The sequence below is a fragment of the Amblyomma americanum genome, chromosome 11 (genome assembly GCF_052857255.1).
Source record: "Amblyomma americanum isolate KBUSLIRL-KWMA chromosome 11, ASM5285725v1, whole genome shotgun sequence".
In the NCBI taxonomy this organism is placed as follows: Eukaryota; Metazoa; Arthropoda; class Arachnida; order Ixodida; family Ixodidae; genus Amblyomma; species Amblyomma americanum.
In genome coordinates, this window is record NC_135507.1 from 77840496 (window position 1) to 77857623 (window position 17128).

A 17128-nucleotide genomic window follows, 5' to 3' on the forward strand; every position below is an offset into this window, starting at 1 on the left:
CTTTCCGCCAAAACCAAATATATTATTATTTTCTTTAACGTGCGCTGACATTGCTAAGCATACGGGCGCCTTAGCGTTTTTCCTCCATAAAAAAGGAGCTGCCACAGTCGAGTTCAAACCCGGCATCTTCGATTCCTTGCACTTGCAAAATTTCACGCCGAAGGCAGGTGGTTGCAGACCCCAGGAAATCGAGAAATGTGAGCAATAAGAGTTAACGCTCTTGAAGCTTTACACATCTTTGAAATATTTTGAAGGGACACCTTTATAGTTTGCCTGTCTGGGTACTCGATTTTGCTTTGCTATTATTGCCCTAAGCTACTTATCAAGGCAGTGTTATCAGCCATTCGCGAATTGGCCGGCTATTACCGATCAGCTTTTACAGCTAACTCTCCTGAGTTTACGGTCCTGAATACATAATTTTTAACGTGCGGTGAGTAGTACTGAATGGACACTGTCGCCCTGGACTGACGTCAATTCTGACTTGGATTTTGTCGCTTTCCTTTTCGTACCTATAAGGTTGCTATAGTTGTATTTTTCAGCAGCTTTGCATATATATCGTCTAAACGCTGGAAAGGCAATTCCCACGGAATTGCTGTGGATTCAGAAAAGTGAAACGTTTTCTCCTACTATACGCAGGGCAATATCGGGGTTGCTTATATTAGCGTGTATCCTTATCACCAGTTTCAAGGTGAATATAGGGGCCACAGCCACCCGCCGTAAAGAAGGCCAGACACCTTCATTAGTCAACGCAAGTATAAGATTCCTCAAATTTTCAACGATTACCTTAGTGAATACCTTGCATGGTCATGGTACGTTTGCTGATGCAAGCTGTGCTACTCTTGCACCGAGAAATTCTTTGGTTCAGCTCATCCCGCTGTCTGTGGTATAGGAAATTCTTCTTGAACTCTTTTATTACCTGTAGAGTATTTTCAGCACTCAGTGCTAATTTCGCGCTCTTTAATGCACGGGAGGCGTTGCAGTGAATTTTAGAACAAGAAAAATTGATGATGATGACTGCCAGCGCCAAAACCCAGAGCATTATTACGGACGGAATGGTGTTCGCACCCTCGTGGTAGTCAGAATGGTAGTCGGCATTGTTTCGTGGTAGTCGGCATGGTTTCATCTTCAGCTGAGTAGAACCACAACCCGGTTAATAAATAATTTTATTCACTAGTGGAATAATTTGGACATTTCCCGTAATAAACGCTCAAATAATTATGGGACACCTTCGTCATCTCCTCGAAAGCTGCCCGCGCCACTCACGCCGGACGTCCATGAGAAGTCATCGCTCGGAATGTTCACGAAAATTTCCTTTCGTGTGCCGTGTGCATCTTTAAGTCCTCTGTCTTCACTTTGTTCATTGCATTTACTCGGCTGAAAGTCCGGCATCAAATACGCATTTTTTTTCTCATCGCACTCCTATCTTGGCGAGCTCTGACTGATTTCTGAAGCATGAAGAGTGAAACAGGTGAATTGTCTTCACTGTAATTTGCAGAATCGCCTAACTGCCAGCCTCAGCGGAGTAACAATCCAACCAGCTGAATACAGACACTAAACCATTTAATTTTTCATGATTAAAGAAATTAAGTTTCTAGCCATATTTGTTGGATGATCACAAGCCATGCAGGGGCAGATGGCATCTCGCATATTGTGCTAGGCAGCAAAATTTGCAAGTCTTTTCAATGGTAGTGAACCACCTAGCTTCGCTACATGCATTGTAGACGTTCAAGTTCACCGATTTGCAAGAATGCAGGTTTCAATGAATAAATGGAACCTTCATATGATAAGCTCAGGATTATTTCGCTCACATAGCGGTTGATGATTTTCGCTATATCTTTGTTGCTCCTGAATGCAACTGGTATTAAGCAGCAATCCACATGTCTAAACAACTGAAAGTTAATGTGAGAATGTCAGAGGCAGACACAATGTTAACGCCACAGCATTAAGGAGCTCGTGTCGCAGAAAAGCGATGTCGTCGGCGACGGCCGTGGTGAAAAATCCCTCCTCGTCCTCGCAATGTACGCCGCTGCCCCAGCAAATAGCGCACGACCGCAGCGCAAGGAAAGCAAGGGACGCCTGTCACATATTTCGGTGGACAACCCGGACCGCGCCCCGAGGGCAGGATAATGAAATAAAAATTGGTGTTAAGGAAAGGAAGTGAGGCCTGTATCACATATCTCTCTCGACACATGAGCCGCGCCGTAAGGAAAGGAAAATTAAATGAAAATTGATTTTTATGGAAAGGAAATGACGCGTCTGACGTATCTCTAGTGTGGGCGCAGTGGGGCCAAGAGGGCACGCAGGAATCACGCGGTGAGCGGCGAACAACGCAGCGCACATCCAAAACGTGTTCACCACGAAGCTTGCGGCTTGTTGCCCGTTCGTTCGGCGAGGAAGCTATGCTCGCGTTCGTGGAACAGGGTTTGTCGAGAACTATGTGCCGACGAACTGAGACTGCAACTTGAGTCCCGCGCGTTTCGGCAAGGCGCCTGGCATCGCTTTTACGTGTTTGCCGCTCCGCGCGTCCGTTTCACCGTGCATAGCAGAGCGATTTGTCTTACGGGTAAGGCGTCGCGCCGAACGGGAGATGGCGTTCCGTGGACTCCCTGGCAGTGCTGCAACATGCTGCCGTGTTCCACTCTTCAAGACGTAGCTTAAGTGCCGTACAAGATTTTTTTACAATGGGCATTATGAGGCGACGGTCACGAAGAATTTTGCAGTCCGCCAAGTCCACGAAGCTTCGGCCCTTCAGTGATAAGGGCACTTGACGTGATCACATGACGAGAGTACACGCGGTCAATCCAGTGACCTGAGGCAGCGTTTCGATAGAGTCGAACCGCAAAGGCGCCATTGTGCTGTGCGATGTCAGTGGACGTTAAAGACCCCCAGATGGTCGAAATTATTCCGAAGCCTTTCACTACGGCACCGTTTTTCTTCTTTTCTTAGTTCCGCCTTTATCCCTTCCCTTGCAGCGCAGTTCGGGTGTCCACCCAGATATGTGAGACAGTGACTCCTCGTTGCCTTTCTTCAAAAACGTAAATTAATTGGTTGTTGAGGAAGGGAAGTGGTGCAGTATCTCACATCTATACGGACACCTAAACTGCGCAGTAATGGAACGGATAAAGGAGGAACTGAAAGAACGAAGAGGTGCCATAGAGGTGGGCTCCGGAATAATTTCGAGCACCTGGGTATCTTTAGGGTGCACTGACTAATTTTTGTTTTCAGTTTTGCCGTGTTCTTGTATTATAATGGAAATAATAGGTTATAGGAAAGAAAAGGCTCCCGTGTTCTGTGCTATTAAGTATCCACAGGTGGTCTCAAATATTCCGGAAGTCTCCACTACGGCAGCTCCCTATTTCTTCTTTCAATACCACTTTCCTTCTTTCTCTTACGGTGCGGTTGGGGTGTCCACCGACATTGGACAATCCTTGCACTGTTTCCTTTCCTCAAACAACCTATTTTTCGAAGGCAGGCCAGTTTTCATTGTACAGCACACGGCTGTGTATTTTTTTTCGATGTTCGTCATCAACACGGTAAAGCAAAATGAAGAGTAACAATAATATCTCCGCTTCACCTAAATCTCCGATTCTAATGTGTCATTGATTAAAACTTCAATGCAACGCCTCCATTACACAATCAGCGTTGAAAGCAAGCAAGGGTTTCACTTAGACGTTGAATTTGTTGAGCAAAAGACTCTTGCTGGACCACTGATTTTTTGTGCGCTGAATGCGCTAGCTAGCGGTTCCTAATCAAGTAAGCACCGGCTCCATGTGCGGTTTTCTCCATTTGGCTGTGACGGACACGAGCTTATAAGCTGGTGTTGATATTATCCCGGTCAGATATATCATGTGTTCCCATGTACCCTTTTTTGTGCACATTGATAGCTGGTATGGCGGTTAATTTTGCATCCATAAACTTCCTTATTTAAGTTCACCTTGCAAATAAGGCGCGATAGTTTTAAAGAGTCCATGCGGTCGCTTGGGGATTCCTTGGCATATTATTACGCAGATATCGGTAGCCTTTCACGCGACATCACATGCTGCTGTATTACACGTAATCGCACATAATTCGTGGCGCTAATTAGTGACCATTATAACTATGTTTTCCTTTAATGCCATTTGCGCACACTGCTGTGCGACGTCCTTGTACAAATCCGCTGTTTATTCTCCTGAACAAACATCCTGATTGGTGAAGAAGTAATGGCCGGCTCCCGACCGAAGGGACTCCGGTTCACTTCCGCTTGACAACCTTTGAAAGCCAAAGCTTTACTATCCCAGCGGCTCTGATTTCGCTGCGTCTGCACGAAAGACCTTGAAGAGGAGGAGCGGACCTGCGTAGTCAACCACGTTACGCACCACGTCACTCGCAGCAGCTGCAGTCACGCACTCCGCCGTCGTCGCGGCGGCTGCGCGCTGCCTATCCGGTGTCTCGCTATGGACGAAACAAATCAGCCGGAGTCGACGTCCTTGAGAGTGGGTACTCGCACACGTCGGGCCGAGTCGATCACCCGGACGACATTGCCAACTGTGCGAGGGATTTAGCAATCGATGTATGGAGCGTAAACGCGCCAAACGCCCAGCCGAAAGCATCGAAGGGCGGGAGCTTAGCCTGGCTCGACGGCGAGCGAAAAATGCCGAATGAAGACAGCGACGAGCCTTGTTAGCAGCCGTGGCGAAGACTGGCGAGCCGCTGGAAGTGAGTTTTCGCAGCGCGGAACCCGCAGCGACCCACGTGGTTCGCCTGTCTCTCAGACTGTGCTTCGGCCCGAAGAACCTTACAAAGTGACCTCACATGTAATCCGTGCTTTCGCATGCATAGCCAGGGTTAGCTGAGCTAAGCCGCACCCATTTATTTTGTTTGTAGAGAACGTGTTTTTCTACATCACTACACCCATTTTATGGATCGTAACTTCCCAGTCGCGCTGATGCCGGATTTTTCGCCGAACGGGACCATTAAAGTTTTTTGCTTTAATAGGTAATGCGTTATTAGTCAGCGCCTTGATGTCTTGTAAAATCAAGAACGGTTGATATCGGTGGTATTTGATGGGAGTTGACAGGCGTAAATGTATTTCGTGTATTTTCTTAATGCTACTTACTAGAACTAACAACGTTTGCAATCCATTCTTGTCAGATAACTTACGCCGACTCTATAAAACCCAATTAGACGGCGGTGCCACTCGCTTGCCGTCGACATCCTAGTGGCACCGTGTAGGGGTAAAGTGGAAAAGAACTGCATGTAAGTGCACTCCGTCTACGTTGTCATCGAGCACAGACCATCGGACGCGATATTGCTCTACCTTCCCTTTGCCTACAAACCGCAGTTAAGGAGCCAGCCCCGTGGAACCCTTACCTCGTAAACGTCAGGGAGGCCACATGACAACGCTCGACGCAGTATTGCAGGACGTCACCGATGAGGACAACATCGAAGTCGCCGCCTACCTGCACTCCACTCTAAGCACGGGTACGCCTGTATGAGAGTAGGGAAGGGAGTATACTTCGTTGGAATCTAGGCATAGGTAAAATCCAGATGTGTACGTTAAGAGACAAGGAGGGCAATGTCATTAGAAATATGGATAGGATCGTTACTGTAGCCGAAGAGTTCTACACAAATCTATAGAGTAGCCATTTTAGTCAGAACGTTATTGACAGAGACAGTAGCGCACAGCAAAGCGACGAGGCCGGAGAAAGACAGAGCATTAAACGACAGGTTAGAAACGCGGAAGGTAAATATTGGACAAATTCAATGGGAAAGAAGCATGGCGGAGAGTGATATAGATACTAGAAATAGCACATCAGGAAGGAAGCAGCTAGGTCAGGATGTCTTAATTAGAATGCGCAGATATAAAAAGAAATTTAACGAAGATGACACGTTCGCTGTGTGCGGTAAATCTGTAGCAACAATCGGACACTTCATCTGAAATGTGATGGCATCCATCTCGCTGTCGATGCTGCTAAAGTCACTCTTCCTGAGGCCCTAGGGTTCGTAGATAACAAAAGTCATGCAAATAAATCTGCGCTGGAAATTAGCAAAAAGCGATTGGAAGATTGGTGGATTAAAAGCAGAAAGGTGACATAAGCTTAAAAGTGTAGGACGACGTATTTAAAGAAAATGGCGAATTTTAACTTACAACAGAGTTAAATAAAAATAAAGGGAAAAAAAGCTGAGCATGGCGGCAACTGCCATCACCTCGTTTCAAAGGGGACGCTTCTACGTTAATCTCTTCATCCAACCATCCACCCAAGGCAAACGCAGGAGCCTACATGTACCCCCTTGCTTAAAACAGCCTAAAACGGGCGTCAGACACAATGGGCGGCGATTTCTGGCCGCCATTTTGTTCCCCAACACCTGCTATGTATTGGCAGTGTAGCCGAGGCTGGAGTAAAGTCCCTCCGCGACGTTTTCTGTGGACCAGGCTCTAGGCTGGAGGACAAGCCCACAAAAGAGCACAAAGGGGATTGGGTAGATGGACTTGGCAGCATTCTGTAGAGGACCCTGTTTCAAGAAGAAAAAAAAGTAAAACCGGAGTGCAGCGCTGAGGGGGGAATTGTCTAAACACCCACGCCCATATCCAACACCCTCTAGAGAATTTGAAAAGGCCTGAGTACTGCTCCCGTGACCTCACGAAAAGAGGCCAGCAGTCGCGTTGCTGGTGGTGGAGTTTGTGGAATCGTGGCTGGGACCACCTAACATAAATAAGCATCCATTAATCAATCCATACTTTTTCTTCTACTAAACCCTATAATAAAGATCTGGCACTTTACGAGACATACACTTAGAGGCAATAGCCATTAACCAGCTTTGTAAAGGTTGTTTATAGAAACTAATCTCAGCAACTCTGTCGCGTTCTCGTCTTTATCATTAAACGTTTATCTTTGCACATTCCATTAAATAAATTTACCTCTATTTTAAAACCTTTCCCTTCCTTATTTCTATACCTACAATTTTATGGAGCGCAGCTATACTGAGAAATGAAACACACTCGATTCGCTTAAAGGTGCGTATGCAGTTTTATTGGGGGACACATGTATTTATTATAATTTTGCTCTCAACACAAATATATACACTTCCGCCGTCCACCTAATTACAACATAGCAAGCAGATGTCTTCGTTTGTGGATTTCAGACTTCGATTGGGGTCGACAAAGCTGTTCTCAATGCTCATAAGTAGCTCCCCTGCTGATTTCTTGCTGTTTTGCTACAGATGTAATGGAGAAATTGGTCCCCATTTTCATTATCGGCGTCTTTACAAAGTATACTGTCATGATAAAATCAGCTTTTCCTGCAACTGCATTATTGATGCCGGGAGCTTGGTCTTCAATAAGTGCACTAAATTAACGTTCATTTCCTTAGATAATATGCTATAATGTATCTTGCTGGTTACATATTCTGTCAAGTTTATAATCTTATCTACTTCCTGCTCTTTGTAAAATATTTCGGCAGACTCTTCAAGCGCTTTTTTCAAAGCAGCAGCCTCAAGACGCGTTCGCTAGAATTCGAGGACATCCCTTGAGACGCATGGCTTAGAAAGATCAGACGGGCATTCTGGAAGCTTTGATGGGATTGTGGCTTTGTGAAAGCGGCGCAGTTGTGGTGCTCTCTGCAAGCTCGTCGATGTAGTGGCCTTCTCGAACGAGTGAAGTTCGCAAACCTAGAGGGAAGTTCAATTTTGTTTAAAAAGCGGCGGTAACATAGCAAGAGAGCTCTCCCTTGAAATGCTGGATTCGCTGCTTACAACTGAAAACAAAATCATTCTGGTTTACCGACATTCTTCTACAATGCAGCGCTGTCTATCCTAATTTTCAGAACATAGTATTATTTGGAGACGTCTCAAACACCTTACCTTTGCGGTGACACCACGAAATTTGCTCGTGGTGTAGGCCTGCTCCAGGCGTTCTCTTCTTCACCCCGGGGAGACTTCAAAACGTGGTTTTTGGGCCCCGATTTGCAATTAATCCGGCAATTGGGCACGTAGCACTTGTTAGGCATATCCTGGCAAGAGGGTAATCCACATTTCGCTCCAATTAATGCAGTAGACATCACCTCGGCCGACAAACAACCGCAAGCGCAGCACAAGGTGCAGACTATACATGCACGGTCAGCGTACAGAAAAAAAGTGCGTTCGGAAGCATGTCGCCACGTGCCACAACTTCGCTTTCCCGTAGGCAATCAAAAGAGTGTCACGTGTTTGGCGAACCGATCGCATTGTCGTCGCTGCAGTACCCCACTCCGACTTCTCGGATTAGGTAAGGTTCGCCAATGTTTACCTTCCTGGCCTCATCTGCAACACCCCCACATCGCGCATGGCTTCGAAACGTGCTGCACGGAACTTGTTTGTAGGCCTCTTTTGCGTGGCATAGCTCTTGGAAGGAAGGAAGAGCCTGCAGGCCTTAAGTTCTTTAGGCGTTGTTGCCATATCTCCCCTGTCCGCCCCCCTCCATCCCCCCCACGCTTTTGTTAGAGGGGAGGGAATTTGGAAGAAAAGGATGCTGCAGCTACGGGAGCTTGCAAGTCGGCATTGCGCCTTATATAAGAGTAGCACAGCACAGCGCGATGTCAAAAGCTGCTGGCAGCTGACCAGCGATCAGCCCCTCTTTCTCCTGCGCCATATCCCCAGGGCACGCAAAAGTGGAAGTACCTGTAGGCTCCCCATACAAAAGCAGCTCACCGTGCTATCTGAGGTGGGTACCAAGATGGCACGGTTTTTACGAAAGCAGCAAAAGTGGCAACACTGAAGTTTAGGGCGCATCATCAAGGGGCACATCAAAGCATGTCCCCACTCTAAGCAAGGCGGTACATAAACGCTCCCTACAGCGTACCAGTAAGCGAGAAATTTCAAGTGGCCTTGTCCCAGCGGTATTCAGCGGTTTGCCGCCAAGGTGTGCCCGCTAGGTCTGGCGACCAGCCCACTCTTCCCAACGTTTCGGTAGGGTGGCCAGAATACTTCCGGCTGCTGTCAATTTCTCTCATTGTGACCGATTTCTATGACGCCATCATTAATCCGATTAAGTCGTATTTATTCCTTATTCTATTGCCACCCCCTGTGATTTAACCCTAGCCATTCTAATGTGACCGGTCAGCGGAGAGAGGGTGGGAATGAGTCAAGGACACGGTGTAAGAATAACATACTGATGTCTTGCCACTCTCTCCCCGCCGCGCGCGAGAGCGCCGCCCGCTCGCGGCCACAATATGTTCGGGGGGGGGTTGCCATGTAAAGCGGTCGCCAACTTAGAGGGCGCTGCGAAAGGCGGGCCCACACTAAGCGGCACTGCGCACGTGTTTTTGGCACATTTCTGACTGTGCGGATGCACTTTTGAACTGTATTCAACGCGTTCTTTTATTTTATTTTGCACCAAGACCTTGTGTTTGGCTATCGTCGGCAGAGTAGCCCACAGCTGGTGAGTGCTGCGCAATGGGAAGAAAGTGCTTCGTGCCGAACTGCAATTCGGGCTACCGGACTTGTGCGCAGCGTGTGCCATCATTCAAAGCCCCTTCCGACAATGTTCGCTTGAAGAAGTGGCGCCGTGCGATTCCTAGGGCAGAGCGGACCTTAATGCCCACTGACCATGTCTGCGCCAAGCACTTTGCAGGGGACGCGATATCCCGCGCACATTACGCGGAGCTCGATGGAAGAGTGCTACTTGACGCGGGAAAGAGCCCTGTGCTTTCCAGAGATGCAGTTCTTACCTTATTTCCGACCTGTCCCAAGTATCTCACGCGGCCAGAGAGACATTGAAAGCCACCTCGGGAGAGGAAACCTCCTGCGCAAGCATCCAAGCGACGTCGGCCGAAAGTCAACAACAACGGTGCGATGCAGCCTCTCCAAGCTTCCTTGCCTGCTGTGATGTCTGCAGATCCGGAAACAGCCTTGGAGCCAGCGGTTAAGCGACAGCATCTTGACTCTGACTCTGCCACTCCGATGTCATGTCTGGCACTTGATGGTGCTTCAACAAATACACCGCCTCACCCTTTAGCCTCCAGTGGAAAGGGTCTTATTGAAAATTCTGCCCGTTCTATGATCATTCGCAACGGAATAAAGATGTCGTTTTCTCAAGCTTTCGTGTTGGGTTATGGCCCATGATCCGACGCACCCTTTCATTCCGTCTGATACATTTCCGGTGTGAGAAAGTTTTTGCCTAAAACCTTAGTCGCAAACAGCCGCGCTTTACTACTGCGCTGCATCTTGAAAATTAGCCCGCAACAATGTTTGAACGGTCTTCATGTAGAGTGAAGAAGGGACGATAAGCTTGAAGCAAAAAACTTTCCGGTGCAATAATTTTCTTCCCTTGTGAGCGGAAATGGGCACGAGACCCCACTTATATTTATTATGCTTAAATATATGATTAGAGCGAATTAAACATGAATTGAGCGAGGAAGCGAAAGGTGAATTAGCTTCGAGTGCTGCTCGGCCGAGTCCATATCATAAACTGCTTTACACAAGATAAATTCTTGCAAACAAAATTTTAGGGCTGCGACACTACTGATTTTAATTTCAAGCAAAGAATTTCCTTAGAGTTTTGAATTCAATTCCCGCCACCAAAGCGAAAATCGAGCTTGGGCAGCGGAATCTCAAAGCGCCAGAACCGCTCAACTGGATGGATGGATGGATGTATTGATGGATACGGCTGAACCCTTTAAATCGGGCGGTGGCTCAAGCCACCTATAGCCATAGCATGAAAATTTACTGTTCGCTTGATTTTAGACACCAATCACTATACCTTCGCTTGGTTACTTCTACCCGCTTAAAATCTACTTTCCCTTCACTGTCCTTAAACCATAATGCCTTGGATAAATCAGCTCCGCTGCTTTCCACTGACATTGGCGCCATCTGTCGGTTTGCAGCCGAACTGCAAGGAGCGCTCCGCCACGGCCGAACATAAACGGGACGCTCCAGCGCGCGCAGTGTTACACCTCAGCATTCTTGCACCGCGCTCTATATGCAGCAAATAAAATACTCTGCCGAAAAAAAAGACTTTTAAGTTCACACTGAGGAGATTGTCAATCTGTTGTAAAAGAAATGCAGACAATGGTTTTTTTAATAGAACGGCAACTCCACCCCCTCTTGACTCTCGATCACGGTGAAATACGTACGCGAAAAGTGCTAGGAAAACCCTCCGTCCGCCTCCCAAACGAGAAACTCGCTGCGGTGGCTGTGTGTTTATAGCGCCCTGCTGCTTAGCAGGGGTACGCGTGTTCGAATCCGGCTGCTGCAGCCGCGTATCGATCGAAGCGAAACGGAAAAGACGCAAGTGTGTTGTGCGACGCCGGGGCCCTTTAACGATTTCCGCGTGGAATAAATCATTAATTAGGTGGCATAAACTTCTGGAGCACTCTTATATAGCACCTCTGTATCTTTTCCTTCCTCAACTCCTGCCTTCCATCATTGCGCAGTTGAGGTGTCCACCGAGATGTCAGAGCAGTCTACCTAGTTTGGGATAACCAATCTTCCCAAACGAGGTGGGAGAAGGCCCAGTAGAGAGTACAGGCGCCTGCGCGCGCACACAAAAGCTCCCAAGAGGCGGCTCTCCGCTCCAGGGTTGTGTAGTGTTCCTGTATATGCTATATAGAGACAACAAACTCGAGCAAGAAGCAGCGTATTTCCCTCACAGGAGTCCTCCAGTGGCGAAGACACCGCCACTTCACTTTGTTTGTCGCAAGATATACACCCCAGGCAGGATTATATATATAGTTTGGCCACTTGTTCAGAGCGACTTGGGGCATTCTCGTGAAGGAAATGTTCACACTCTTTGGGGAGAATCCTTAGCCCCCTTGTTTTCAAGAATAGGGAGGTACAGAATAAGGCTGAAATATTTCCCTAACCCATACGGGTCCCACGTGGTCAAAATTATTCCGGTGCCCTTTTACACCCTCTCTCTCTTGGCGCGGTTGAGGTGAGCCGATCTCTTAGAACAAAACGCTCCTGTGCATAAAGATGCATTGTCCAACTGTTTTATGATCGTTTGACTTAAGTGTCAAACTAACGAAATTCTTTGAGATCAGACACCCGTAGTCAGGACTCCTAACGGAAATCAACCGTATTCGGAACTCCACAAGAGCAGTCTTTCCCAAAAGTAATCAAACAACGGGATTTAATTCTCAGCTGTAGAGTGTAGATATTACTGTACCACTAAAGTCTTCAAGGTCTCGAAAGATCAGCCTAACGGTTACACAGCCAGGGTGTTTGACCTGTCTTTACACAGTTTTCAAAATATGCTTTTTGAGTTAGAAGACCGCTTTTATAGGCATAACACTGTAAGCGGTCTACTACGCCCTAATACAGCAAAGAAGTGCTAACTAGCAATCTGGTAAACTAATATTTAATGGTTAACTTTTTATCTATTTTTGCAAAGCTCTTCAGTTGTTGATAGTAGTGTAGCCCTCCATAACAAATATCCGTAGCGGTTCTTAGAATATCGAAAATGCCGTTACCGTCGGCGCTGTGGCTCAACACATTTGGGCTATTTGGACGAGTTATGTGCCCCGAAGAGGTCACTTTGCCCGCAAGCTTCTCGAAAACGTTTGTGTTTTGGCGCGATGTGTACTTAAATTTGCTCGGCCAGAGCGCAGAAGGTTACCGCGTTTCCGAAATTCTGAAAACTGATATAGATAATGGTAAGGATGGGCTCTACATTCTGAAAACTGATATAGATAATGATAAGAATGGGCTCTACACGCCGCACAATAATGTTAGAACCGTACAACGTCAGGTATGAAGTAAATTATCTGGTATTGGTTAACCAGACTGCTACTTCGCACATCTTAGCTGTATTCTTTCGTACTGCGACGCTCACAATGCTATGCCGCAAAAGCGGTCTTCTAAATGAAAAAAACCCTATTTTAACAAATTGTCCAAAGTCTTAGGGGAAACTCCCTATATATAGAACTTATTGGGCAAGAGTTCCGAAGTGTTCAATGCATTCTTCTACAGCTTTCAAGGCGGCGCTCCGTGGAATGCTATAATACATGTCAACCACGTCAATTGAAAGGCACACCACCGGGGGGCTTGATCTTAAAAAATTTACGATTTCCTCAGACCCTTTAACCATGAATGGGTCCCGAATCGGAAGGATCGAAAGGTGGGCTCTTAAATATTGAGACAAGCAGCGTTGCCAGGTCCCTCGGTCTCCAACAATGACCCTGAAAGGCATTCCTTCTTTGTGCGTCTTGATTGTGCGTCCGATTCGGGACCCATTCATGGTTAAAGGGTCTGAGGAAATCGTAAATTTTTTAAGATCAAACCACCCGGTGGTGTGCCTTTCAATTGACGTGGTTGACATGTATTATAGCATTCCACGGAGCGCCGCCTTGAAAGCTGTAGAAGAATGCATTGAACACTTCGGAGCTCTTAGGTTTCAAAACCAGTCTGGAATGAATGTTAACTGCTTTCTTGAATTGGTTGAATTCTACCTGTGCTCTTTTTACGTGGAATTTGAAGGCGAATTGTTTCTGCAAAAAGGAGGCATAAGTAATGGATCTTGTTTGGCACCTGTGCTGTCCGACATTTTTTTTGGCACAGGGCAATCGGAAGATATCGAGCATACTAAATACGCACAATATTTTAGCTTGCTTTAGGTACGTTGATGATTACCTGCTCTGCCTTCCCAACAGCCTAACCGACTCCATAAACGTGGGAGGTATTGTTAATGAATGGAAGAGTGTTTTTCCTGGCCTTGAGTTCACATCTGAAAACCCACAGGGCAGCCAGATTAGATTCCTAGACCTGCTGGTGACTTGCAGCGACAACCACACTTGCTGGGCTTATACGCCCAGGGCAGAAAAAACAACTGTTGCGATTTGATTCTGGTCATTCTAAAATTTTTAAACGAGCTTAGCAACTTCTTGCCTAAAACTATAGCTATAAAAAAATCATGCCCCCACTCGATTAGTCATAGCATTGTTGAACAGGTTTCCCGATTGAGGGCTTGTGGCTATCCTGAGCGGTTACTTGGCGGCATTGCAGAATGCTTACTAAGGGAAGTTATTGGGTCCGATAAGAATAAAAAAACCGAGCTATGAAGGACGCCCCGTTGTGATGCCATACATTCACAACATCTCCCACAGAATAAGGAAGACAGCGAACAAGTACGGAGTTGAGGTGGTTTTTTCAGCTCCCAATAAGCTCATCGGAATGTGCAAAAAGGTCAACCAGAATGAAGACCACAAAAAGAAACATGTGTGCAACGTCAAACACGACATCACCTATCGAGAGTGTGAAGAAAACGTCATTTACAGCATTCCACTTAGCTGTCAACGAACCTACGTAGGGCAAACGGGTAGATGCCTGAACAAGAGGCTCAGAGAGCACGAAAGATTATGCGAGCAGGTAGCGAAATCAGGAAACCTGGCACCACATTGCGTACACTGCAAATTCACCCCGATGCTAAACAACACCAAGGTAATAGGTCGGGCCAGAAACAGACGAGAACGCGAAATTATTGAAGCTTTCGCTATGCACGTTGCTCCAGATAACAAATGCATCAGCTCCCCTTCGGTGATGCTAGGGAGAACCGAATTAAACTACCTCAGGAATAGCAATCTTCGGCTGTTGTAAAGGCACGTGTTGATATTTTATTATTATATATTTTTCCTTCATATCGCTCTTGTCAGCGTCGTGTGCTCTTCCCTCTTCTGTGTATGACTTGACGTTAATATGTGTATATAGGCATGCTCCTTCAGATAATAAACAGTTGTTAGAAAGCGCTTGTCTTGTGTGTTCGTCCGTTTCCGTATTTTGGTAGCGCTCACCAATACCTTCAAGGAACAGTGGAAAGCCGAGAGAAGAGGTCAGAGCCAAGAGTGTGAGAAGGGACAGAGCCATAATGGCGGTGGTAACAGGTAGAGGATAGCCGAAAGTCGAAGAGAGGGCGAGAGTACATACATGCTTATCGCTGGTGACTCCAACCTGAGACGCAGCGCTCCGACTATACTGGAGGGGGTAAAGGAGATTGACGACTGGCAGTCGGGGTTTTCCCGGAGAGGACAATGAACGCGGTGCTACGAGAGTCACAAATGCGCTCTTTTCACAAGATTATGTGCTCTTGGAGGAATTAGGGAAAACTCGTTTGTTACTCAGAAAACTCGTTCAAAGCAAACGCATGGAAGCAACGCAGGCGAGACCCGGTTCCAAGAGATCAGTACTCCGCCTTCCAAGTGCTACGTGCTTGCTTGACAGGTGTTGTCATCTGTTGTTGCGCATGCGCTGAAGAAGGTGGTGGCTTTATTTCAACCAGTGGAGACGCGAGCATGAGCTGACCGGCCGTCTGAAAGAGAATGTTGCAAGGCGTCAGCTGGTATAAAGACCTAATCACACGATGGACGGTTGGTCGGCGGACTGCGCATCAGGTGTTCACACGTCTCTACACATTGATCTGCCGTCCGATTCTGGCCAGCGGACACGGCGCAGCTGAAAAAACAGACGACGCAGGCCCGTTTCACATGCATGCGAGTTTCGCCTGCGACGCTGCGAATTCTGTCGGTATGCGACTGGGGAGGGCCGTCGGTCTAGTCGCAGACGGCTTGCGATAGAGTTCCGTCCGGTTGGAATTCAGTCGCAGCGTCGGTGTGTTCGCTCTGCGATTGACCATTGGGGAGCGCCGAGACGGCGTGCAACGTGCGGTCACGTGGGTACTTTTACCGCGGTGGAATCAAAAGTGTTTATTCTAATCAAAACATACGGAATAATGCCTTGCATCTAAAAATACGCTGGTCATAAAATCATCAACACATTCTGTGTGATGTTTCTGTCGCGTTTAATAATGGGTTGTCTATGCAAACATCAAGGAACCTTGCTATTCCTCTGACCGAATTCGTTGTGTCGGTGTCGCATGTGAAAGAAGTGACCGAAAATCGCACTGCGGCCTCATCGACTACACCGGATATTTTCGGTCCAGTCGCAGCATGTGAAACGGGCCGCAGTTGGTGAACAAATGGTGCCGCAACGCTGGGAAGCAGGAAAGTTAAGAAGGCGAACTTTTGTCCGCACCCTGCCAACCCCATCTCTCCGATATCTCTCCTCCACATCTCTGCATGTCAGTTCCGAACAATGAACTAACTACAGTCACATACAACAAAAGATTCAGTTAGCAAATGTCCCCTCAAAGGAGGCCTCTAGCGGATGGCGTCTCCTGATTCTCCACCTTTCCCCCTAATCGGTCACCTTTGGCTGGCTATCGTGAAATCGCAGGGGCAGCAGTAGAATCGGGAAAATAGGGCTTACTCGGATTAACCGCGGTTTCATAGAAATCGGTCACAATGAAAGAGACATTATTAGCACTAGCCACCCTTTCAGAACATTGGGAAGAGAAACGTTGGCTTGACCTGCACTACACAGCCATAGCGCGATCCAGTGCTGAAAAATACTTAGTGCATCTCTTTTCAGTCAAGAAAGAGCCCAATAAAGAGGGCAATTTTTCTCTCAAGTGGGCTTCCTGAAGAATTCGTTTTTAAGCTTAAATTTCACTTGGGGACTTCTTTTCCTTGCGGGCGCTTCCTCAGGGGACTTTTTTTCGCGGGACGTATTTTCAGGGGACGAATCATCCGGGCACATTTTTTCCTAAACCCAGATGCCAGACCCAGTGCCCACAGCTTACAGCCCGCCACTGGACCCCGCTGGGAAGAGCCTACTTGACAGGTTAGTGCATAGAGTAGGCGTTTTCCGTGTATTTGAACGAGATGACACCCATTTTAGTGGAGGTGGGGGCGCAGTGATTGACAGGGGCCGGGTGGGCCGTGCAGTAGCTTTATTTATGGGGTCGATGGGAACTGCGGCCTTGAGATTACGCATCAGCGAAGTAGGAAATGCAATAACGAAGGTCGGGGCCAAAATAAATGGCCACTAAGAACATCAGGAACGAAATATATAAAATAAATTTACCACAGGATCAGTTGCGCAAACATGCATAAGGGAGAGGAAGAGCGAAAGAGTAAAAAATGGGTCAGCATTTAAAGGAACGTGAAATAAGTGTATATGCTGTATTTGAGAATCAGGGATGTAGACGACGCAGTGTTTATCGATGGCTATACAATTTAGAGTAGTGCAAAAGGTAAACAGTGGAGTGAAGGGGTGAGGCTCTGGTAAGTTGATACGTCGAAAAACAGCAAGGCAAGGGATAGAATAAAATTGCAAGGAACGT